Source organism: Anthonomus grandis, chromosome 17 (assembly GCF_022605725.1).
Source record: "Anthonomus grandis grandis chromosome 17, icAntGran1.3, whole genome shotgun sequence".
Taxonomy (NCBI): domain Eukaryota; kingdom Metazoa; phylum Arthropoda; class Insecta; order Coleoptera; family Curculionidae; genus Anthonomus; species Anthonomus grandis.
Window position 1 is genome coordinate 969,896 of NC_065562.1, and position 10,770 is coordinate 980,665.

At 34.5% G+C, this 10,770-nt stretch overlaps 1 long non-coding RNA gene across 5 annotated transcripts in view; it reads left to right on the forward strand.

The window, feature by feature from the left end:
• LOC126746425 (uncharacterized) overlaps nt 1–9,882 on the forward strand; it is a 45,270-nt gene extending 35,388 nt beyond the window's left edge. For all 5 annotated transcript variants that reach the window (XR_007663881.1, XR_007663883.1, XR_007663884.1 and 2 more), the window contains one exon: nt 316–9,882. This is a non-coding gene — a long non-coding RNA (uncharacterized LOC126746425). The remainder of the gene's footprint in view (nt 1–315) is intronic.
• Nucleotides 9,883–10,770: the final 888 nt, after the last annotated feature.

The window sequence follows — 10,770 nt, forward strand, 5'->3', positions numbered from 1 at the left end:
CATGTTCCTCTATGTGTTAGACATATATCGGATGTTAAGAAATTTAAAAGAGAATTAAAGTCGCTTTTATTGGCTAAGGCATATTATAACCTGGATGATTTTTTTAATGATAGGTTTTAACCTTGGACATGTTGGAAAGTTTTTTTTCCTTTTTCTCTTGACTATTGAATTTTATATTACTTTGAAAAACAACTTCACGATCCTTTACTCCTGTTTTGTTAATTAATGGTTTATTATTTATGAAATAAGTAAATTTGATATCGATTTTGCTTAAAGCAGTTGTCTACAAAGTTTATATCTTCTTGCAACTTTCAGATCTTAAAGTCATCAACAAAAAGGACACTTTCCCAGCGTTTTACCACCCTTGGATGGCTATCAATAGGAATTCAAAAGAGCAACGGCCTGAAATTACTACCCTGTGGTATAGCAGAAACTGCAGAAAAACCCTCAGACATTGATTTTGCAACTTTAAAGATCTGTTGTAGTGAGGTCAGGTATGTTTTCAAAATGTAGCGTTTTTACCAATAAGATACACTAAACACTTTTTACCGTTTTTACACACTAAACACTATAACTTAAGACTACTAGAAATATTTAATTAAACGTCTATTTAATTTTAAAAGTCGCGCCAATACTCTTACTTAACCTGAATTCCTCCTAGAATCTATCAGTTTTTATTATACAGAAGGAATAAAAATGAAAATTTATGAAAGCAAACTCAATTTTTTTTTTAATAACGTACAGTGATGCTATGAATGCCAATTTTAACTATCAAATAATTAGTCTTAACAATACAAAATTTGTATTTGAAACTCACTACAGAACAAAACTAATATTTGAATTCGAAATATTACCTTTTTTAATATGTAACTTTCTATGACACGGGATAAAAAGGCATTGCATATTTACGTATTAGAGCATTGGCGTGAAATAATAGAAGAGCGCATATTTCGCTGGCCTAATTCTAATAGCCCGTATCTGAAAAAACGTAGTTTTATAAAAAATAGAAAACATTTATAATTCTTATATTTTGAAGTATATTTCATGTTTTATTGTATTATTCAATTTTTTAAATTTTATGTCACTTATCTAATATAGGGTAATCAATATTTTAAGCTTTTGTTAATATTTACCGCAGATACGGGGGTATTGATGCGGTTAAGTTTTAATTTTGGAAAATTTAGAACAATCTAAATAAAATAACTGGATTAAAGAAAGACTTTAATGGGAAAAAATATTACATATTGAACACATCGTAATTGACAGTCTTTAACAAATAAGTTACAGTTATACGCTGTAAAATTGTACACGGTTAGTTTTTTCCTTGTAATATATTGCGCTGGCGTTGATTAGTGGGCAGTTTTTCACAGCCTGTAAATCCATGGTAAATGTATAATTTTTTAAACAGCAGGCATCTTTCTTGTCTTTTGATTTTTCTTCGCGAGCAATATTTTTTTGCTCTATATGATTGGTATAATCTTGTTCGTTGCGTCTTTTACTGAATTTTGGTTACTAAATATAACTTACTACTGTCGTTGCGACAATAGTGAGTTGGCATTTTGGGAAGGCTTTAGAGCCATGAAATAAGAGTGGCCCCTTTTTTCTTGTTATCTTCATGCTTTGCTATTGCATGTGTATGCCCAATCCTCCAATGCTACTTAGCTGGTTCTTATTATGACTTTATTGATATTTCAACCAGGCTCCCATACCCAGCGAAGGACCAGAAGCGGTACTCTCTAACTCGATAAACATAGAAATAGACAAGAAAATATATAGAAAGAAAATATCTTTCTATGCGCGATTAGCACTCGCTAACCTTTTCTCTATGTCACTCGGCATCGTTCGGCTTTAGACATTCTAATACTACCCAATCTACAAACATTAGCCTATTTTTATAGCTAATGGGATTTTTCACAGCCCACAATGTCAATTACTAAAATGTCATTCGACATTATCGATCTTTTAAGTAATAAGTATGCTTTGTTATTGTTTCTGTTTTCATCCTATATCCATAAGGGATGCCGATAAGGGAAAAGTTTTCTTATAGATTTTTGAAGTAATATTAGGTATCAATAAGACGGCGAATTTTATGATGGATCCTCCTAATTTCATCTTATCTCTTTTTTCTACTGTGTATTTATAATAGCTTAATATTTTTTTATTTTTTCTTTTTTTATTTAAATATATTTACTATTAAATTTATATTTTAATATTTGTCTTAAAATATAGATTTAAGATAATATTGTGGGGAGGTTTTTTACTGCCCCAATCACTTGTAGCGCTCTCCTATGTAAGGAGAGACCTTACTTACAAATTTAGGGATTTAAGAAGAACTGCTCCACCATGGGGGCCGATTACTGCTTCACTCAACCGCCTTCAATTTCTGCAGCGGTTTTTTGTTGTAAAGTTAATTTAATTCAAGAGAAAACAACAAAGTTCAATTTTGATTTGCTGCGAGCGTGTCTTCCATCTTACAACTGAACGGAGACGATACCGCGAGACGGCTTAAAGGCGACTCGCTGAGAGGTGACGAGCGACTGGCTCAAAGACGCCGCGCGGGTGGCGGTTATTTATAGAACATCAAAAGGCTGGTAGCGGCATGGTAGAAAAGCGACGTTGCCGCGGATTCACTTATTTTAAATTGTGTTGAATTTATAGTTTTTATCTGTTGTAGAATTACAACATATTCCCCCCCCCCTTGAAGTAACTACTTCAAACAAAGAAAGTAACTGGTTAAGTTTGCAAGCACAAGAAAGATACATAAATCTAGTTAATATTTAAGATTACAGGGGTAGATTTTAAATTAAATCAATTCTAAACATTAGGTCAAAACTTGGTTACAAATTAAAGTCACTTAAAACACTTACTTCTACATCTTTAAACTAAAATTTTCAGGAACATAAAATTATGCTAACAACAATATAAATTAGGCTAACACATTATCTATTCTTTAGAACACTTAACAGTCTTGGTTAGCGCCATTAGGCAAAGGACATAATTTGGTAATTGGCCTGGTGAAGGTTCCATCTCTAGTTAACACCTTAACCACTCTGACTCTTTTGTCCTTGCCTGGTAAAAGTTCAATTATTCTAGCCATAGGCCAATGTAAAACAGGGGTATTATCCTCCTTTAGGAGTACTAAGTCATTAACCTTAAGGTTGGGACAAGGATATAACCACTTCGGGCGATTTTGAAGTCTGTTAAGGTAATCTACAGACCACCTTTTCCAAAAAATTTACCGAACGTTAGTAATTTTTTGCCATAAATCTAGTCGATTTTCGGGGACGTTTGTCACATCATGTTCAGCAAATGAGGTAAGAGATCTACCTATTAGGAAGTGTCCAGGAGTAAGGAATGTCAAGTCTGAGGGATCATTTGATATGGCACAGAGTGGCCGTGAATTTAACACTGCCTCAATTTGGGTCATAACGGTGCTAAGTTCTTAAAATGTGAATTTTGTGTTCCCTACTAGTCGAAAGAGATGGTGTTTTGCGCTTTTAACAGCGGCTTCCCAAATACCTCCATGGTGTGGAGATCGAGGGGGTATGAACTTCCATTTAATCTCAGAAGTTGCCAGAAAGGTTTTGATAGTCTGAGAAACACTATTTTTAGAGAGAAAATCATGAACCTCCTTGAGATGGTTACTGGAACCTAAAAAATTTGTTGCATTGTCACTAAAAATTATCTTTGGGTTTCCTCGTCGGCTAATAAAACGTTTCAGGGTGAGTAAAAAGGCTTCAGTTGAAAGGCTAGACACCAATTCGATATGGACTACACGAGTAACCATACATACAAAAACAGTCATATAACATTTAGTTATTGGTGCCCTTCGAAGATTAGAGCTCTTAATAAAAAATGGGCCTCCAAAATCAATACCTACATTTGAAAAGGGGTGAGAGATACACACACGTTCTCTTGGCAAGTCAGCCATAAGTTGGGCAGCTGCTTGGGCCTTAAAGCCAAGTTAAGCAAGAGTGAATTATTCTTTTAATTTCTCTAAGCCCATCAAGAGGCCAGTACCTAAGTCGAACATTGGATAGAGTATTTTGGGGTCCCGCATGACACAATCTTATGTGTTCCCTTCTCAAAAGAAGTTGCACAATATGAGACCTTGAAGGTAATAATAAAGGAAATTTCTGTTCAATAGGAACTTCTGAGTTGCTGAGTCTACCGCCAACATGCAGCATTCCATCCTTGCCAATGAATGGGTTTAACTTTAAAAATGGTTTATTTTTCAGGGGTTTCTCATTCAAGAGTTGTTTAATTTCGTAGAAAAAATATTGATTTTGGACCAAAGCAATTAATTTGTTCTCAGAGTTCTTAAGCTCCTCTACTGTAAGAGATGTGTCTTGTTCTTGAGCTAATTTCCTACATTTATTAATGAATCTTAAACAGTACGCGAAGCTACGTTGTAGCCTTTAAAATTTGAAAATCTACTAGATAAGTCATCACAAAAGTGTTCCGTTGAAACCTTACTCAGATGACTACATACCTTTTCTTTGGGTGGATTTGGAACATTGATTTGTACATTATAGGTTTCTAAGTCAAAATTAGTATCTTGCAAAAAAGGTGGGCCGTGCCACCAGAGATCTGAATTTATCAAATTTGAAGGTGTCATTCCTCGAGAGAGAATGTCCGCTGGATTATCCTTCGATTTTACGTATCTAAAGGTATAATTAGAGGCAACTTCTTGTATTTTTGCTACTTTATTAGACACAAACTGAGTCCATCGAGAGGGAGAAGCACGAATCCATGCTAATACAATCTCAGAATCTGTCCACAGGTTTACCGTAAATGAATAAGGAATTTGCTCCTGTAGAATAGTTACTACTCTTCTATCAATTTACTACACAAAAGAGCACCCAGAAGCTCCAATCTAGGCAGTGTAATATTTTTTATTGGAGACACTCTGCTTTTTGAGGAGATAAGTATGCAAGATGTACATTTATTTAAGTAAACAACACGCATGTAAACACAGGAGCCATATGCCTTTATGCTGGCATCTGAAAAGGAATGAAACTCTAGTTTTAAGATATTGGTTTCAGTCAGTAATGTTCGCGGTACATTTAGACCCTTGAGAGCGGCAAATTCTGTTATAAACTTTAACCATTCCTTGTGAATATCTGGACTTAAACAATCATCCCAGTCTAATTTAGCGATCCATACCTTTTGCATGATTATTTTTCCAATTACTGCGATTGGGTTGATGAGACCAATTGGATCAAAAATTTGAGCTATTATAGAGAGGACCTCTCTCTTTGTATAACTATTCTTTATTTGGAGATTGGGTAAGGACACTGAAAAATAGTCACCCTTTGGATCCCAATAGAGTCCTAGCACCTTGTTCGAACCATTTTCTGGAGCAATTATATAATTTTGCTCTTGTGATGAGTTGGAAATATCCTTGAGAAATAAAGTGGAGTTGGAGCACCATTTGTGTAAATGAATACCAGCCAGGTTAAGAAGTTAAGTCACTTCAGAATAAGTCTTTTTTAATGTATCAAGGTCATGGGTTGAATAGAGAATATCATCCACGTAACATGTTTTTAGGAGTGCCATACTTCCTAGAGGAAATTTATTTTTATTTAAATTTGCCAACTCAACTAAACAACGTGTACTTAAGAATGGTGCACAATTTGTGCCATATGTCACTGTCTGAAGTTCTAGACATTGCAATTGTTCACAAGGAGAATCACGCCACAGTATATTCAGCAAAAACGTATGCTTAGGGTTCATTCTGATCTGCCTGAACATTTTTTGAATGTCTGCAGTGAAGGCAAACTTAAAGAGTCTAAAATTTAAAAGAACATCATAGAGCTCTGGCTGAATTGAATAGCCTTTAAGCATAATGTCATTAAGGAAGACTCCGCTGGTGGTTTTCATGGAACCATCAAACACTACCCGGAGTTTAGTTGTGAGATTATCCTCTCGTAACACACAATGATGTGGCAAAAAGAACTTTTTGTGAGACAATTCATTCGTAAGGGTAAGAGGAATAACTTTAGCATGCTGCAAGGAAATGTATTCCTCGATAAAGGATTTATAGTCAGAGTAGAGCTTCTTATTTTTACTAAGTTTTGATTCAAGATTCAAAAATCTTTGTTTTGCTCTATAAAAAGAGTCACCTAATTTTTGAAATTCATTCGGAGTTTTTAAAGGTAAATCGACTTGAAATCTTCCATTTGGCAAGAAAGTAGTGGTAGCCTTAAAAATCTCTTCGGCCTTATTTTCTAAAGCGAGTGCAGGTCTTTCTATTTCTTCAACCTCCCAGAATTTTTGCATAAGAGATTCTATTGAGTTTTGTATAGGGTCACATATTGGGCTAGTCTGAACAAAAAATGAGAAGTTTGACATATCTGAAGAGTTTTCCTCAGGTTGAGTATTGTCATTCAGGTTCCTCTTATAATTCAAGGAACTTTCAGGAAGAGATCCAGATATAATATATCCAAAGTAAGTATTTTGTAGGGTAGGTAATCCCTTTCCTAACTTAATGAGTCCATCAATTAATATTTCATTGTAAACATCACAACTGAGAAGTATATTAATTGGACCAGGCACAGAATATGTCGGATCAGCAAGCTTAATATTTTGAGGTAAGCTTAGTGAGCTTCTATTTATATTTACTTGGGGCAATTTTGACGTTATTTTTGGCAATATTGCACAAGAGACATCAAAATTGATGGTAGTGCTGTTATGTGGAAATATCTTTATGTCCACCATCAAATCAGACATTGAACACTTCTCAGAAAGAGTGGAAATTTCAAGTTTTCTTGAATATGAGGTAAGCTTTAATTTATTACATAAATCTTGGGTTATAAAGGAAGTCTGACTTCCATTGTCTAGAAGTGCCCTTGCTGTTACCGGAGTTCCATTCTTGGTATACAGTGTAACAAGGGTTGTGGCTAAAAGTATATGACCTTTTTGGCCTGTCTGAGCAATAGCTGAGAGGCATGAGGTTTGATTTTCAGGCTGAAAACATTCTAAGGGATCTGATATATCTTGTGTCGAAGAACTGGACGAATTAGGAATAACCACGGGAGTATCTTCCTCCTGTTGTGTAGTTATGTGTAATGTTTGAGGTCTTGGACTCGAAAAACTTGCTGTTTTAGCAGGGTTTTGCGATGAATGATGACTAGAGACTTGGGCGCTATTGGAGGGGTTGTAAGAGAGAGATGAAATCTGATTTCTATTTGTCTGAGAAGCACTTGAGGGAGTACTTGTAATATTTCTTGTTGCTGGGTAACTTATGTGTAAAAGGGAATGGTGTCGACCATTGCAGATGCTGCACGAGACCTGGGAGCTGCAGGTCCCAACCATATGTTTTGTGCCTAGACAATTTCTGCACAACTGTTGAGTTTTAGTGAAATTAAATCTATCCTGTGGAGAAATTTGTTTAAATTTATCACAATGATATAACTTGTGATTTGTCGCTGAACAAAATAAGCATTTTAAATATGGGCCAGTCGAGGGGCCAGTTGACCTAAAGTTTTCAGCATTATGTAGGGTAACCCTTGCCTTAGATGGCTTAGATTCTTGTTTAAATTCATTAAAGCTGAGCTTTTCTAATATTTCACATCTTTTCCAGAAATTCATGAAACTGAGCAAGAGTGGGAATTGACTTAGGACCTATTTCATATTCGAAGGCTCTATGAGTAGAATGATCAACCTTTTCTAAAAATATTTCAATGAGAATTAAATCCCAGTGTTGCACTGGTACATTCATATTTCTGAGGGCTTGCAGTGTTTGTTTAGACAGAGTTAAAAAATCTCTTAAGGTCTGAGAGTTTGTCTTGACTAAAGAAGGAGCCTTCAGCAAGCGTTTAATTAAAATGCTAATAACACGAGACTTATTTTCATACCTGTCCTTTAATGTGTCTAATGCTATTTGAAAATTAGTATCAACAACCTCAATGTTTTGAATAAGATTTAACGGTTCACCCTTGAGGTAGGATTTTAAATATATAAATCTCTGTAAATCCGTCAAATCATTATTTTGGATAATGAGCGTAGAAAATAATTGAATAAATGAGTTCCATTCAGAAAAATTCCCAGTAAATGGGTTTATTGACAGTTGAGGTAGTTTGACACTTGATGAAGCTGGTGAATTACCAATTTCAGTGTTTCTACTAGAACTATTCACTATAGTAGTAGAAGAACCAGATCTTGAAGAGGTGTGCGCATAAATTTTATCTTTTATTAAAGTAAGGGTTGTGACATACTTTGCCTCCCACTCGTCTACTTCTGTGGAAATTAAAGTACTGTCAAATTGCTCAAGTTCTTGTTGAATTTGTTCATAATCATTAAAATAAGAGATTAATTGCTCCTTTTTTATTTCAAGAGTACTGATCGAGTCACAGTCTGGGTTTTGCAGCACCCAGTTATAAGCACGAGTGATTCTAGCCTTTAAACTAGCCAGTCTTTTATTTGCACCCACTGTCAAGTCTAGTGCTTCTGCACTTTCCCTAGGTTCTGTCATTGTGAATTTGATATACTATATATTAAATATAGAGAACTGAGATAAGATAAAACGGTAAATAAAACATATAATTAGGTTAAAACCTAGTTAAACTTTACAAATTATGAGAACCGAGTGGTTTTTGTTTACATGAGTAGTTATTGTAAACCAGTTTACAGTTTTAGATTGAGTCAGAGCTACCTTCAGCTATACTTAGCTAAGAGATTTATTTAGAGCACCTTATTAAACCGAGATTAAAACCTTATTTTTTGCACATGCACAAATTTAACACAATAGTTTATAGCAGAGTTATTATCCTTATGAATCCAAAAGAGTATTTACAAAGAGTTTGGAACGAACTTACCAATAAGTCCTTGAGAACGCGAGCACTAACCGAGCACTACGCATTAACTAGCGATTTGCGATTTTCCGTACAATTTTTTGTCCACTTGGTAAACTTAATTTAAATGAGAGAGTACTTGGTACTGGGAGATTTGGTTACCAATCCACTCTAGGAGAGACCCAGAACATTAGGAGGAACCAGGAACTTTAAACAGGAAACAGCAGCAATCTTTACAATATAAACTGAGTGAAGTCGATGAATATATCCGAGCTCGTAGGACCAACAAATTTGGGGAGGTTGTTTACTGCCCCAATCACTTGTAGCGCTCTCCTATGTAAGAAGAGACCTTACTTACAAATTTAAGGATTTAAGAAGAACTGCTCCACCATGGAGGCCGATTACTGCTTCACTCAACCGCCTTCAATTTCTGCAGCGGTTTTTTGTTGTAAAGTTAATTTAATTCAAGAGAAAACAACAAAGTTCAATTTTGATTTGCTGCGAGCGTGTCTTCCATCTTACAACTGAACGGAGACGATACCGCGAGACGGCTTAAAGGCGACTCGCTGAGAGGTGACGAGCGACTGGCTCAAAGACGCCGCGCGGGTGGCGGTTATTTATAGAACATCAAAAGGCTGGTAGCGGCATGGTAGAAAAGCGACGTTGCCGCGGATTCACTTATTTTAAATTGTGTTGAATTTATAGTTTTTATCTATTGTAGAATTACAACAAATATTATTATTAATTTTGCCTTAGAAATGGAAGAGAAAGAACAAACGATTGAATTAAGGATAAAAGGATTATATATATATAGTATTTTCAAAATTTGTGAAAAGTAATAAAACCCATTTTATTCCCTTCTGTGGAATCACTGGGAATTTCCCAATTTCGGGGCGTAAATAAGCGTGGATAAACTATATGACCTTATAAACTTAATGATCGTTTTAAACCTGAAAAAAGTAGTTAACAAATTATAGTTCACTTAAAGATATGCCGTTGATCTTTTGACCGCAATAAAAGCCTAATTATCTGTTGTAACCTAATGGTTTAACATTTTCTAATAAAATACTATTCTTTATTCTTTTAATTAGTAAGTTTCATTTACAATCACTTTCAAGCCGACCCTATTCCCTTTATCACTTCTTAAAAACGTTGGTCCTTGCACAATGGGGCTTAATGGTCTAATATGAGAATTCGTTGATTTTCAAATCTGCTACAAAAACATCCTCACAACAAAAATAAATACATCTTTTTTTAAATGTATTAAAAAGAGACGAAAGTAATAGCAAGACCATACAAGCCGAGATATAAGTAAAAATATGGGAAAAACAAAAGAAAACTGGTTTTTTCCCACCGTACCATTTTTTTTCCTAAAATGATTATTGGCAAATTTTAAAGTAAGCCCTAAACTAACAATTTCCAGTAAAAAAACTCAATTAAATATTTATTTTTTTTTGGTCGAAAATCGAAATACGAAAAATTTCGAGAAAATGATTTTTATTTTTTTATAAATTAACTGTAAGTCTGAGAACATTTTGTTTCAAAGAAAAGTTCTCAGGAATATTACGAGGTATCCGTATGTCAAAACGAATCGGTTCTAGCTATCATAGAATCGGAGAAAATTGAAAAAAACTATAAAACATAAATATCGAATTATCATGAGCCCTATGAAAAATTTTTTTTTTAAAATTTTTCTATCCTGTACTACTTCAGAGTACCTTTAAAAAAGATTATTACCGATTTGACTCTAAAACGAACGGAAAACCTATTTCTTTGCATTTTTCGATTTTCGTACAAAATTCGGGACAAAATGAGCATTTTTTCAAAATATGCTCCGAATTCAAAATATCTTTTTTCTGCTTAAAGATGACTTAAAAAGTAGTAAAAAAGCTTTATGACAAATTTTTCCACGATTCATACGAGTGCCACAATCTAAAGAGAAAGATCAGGTCCCATAAGAAGCAATGTATTAGGA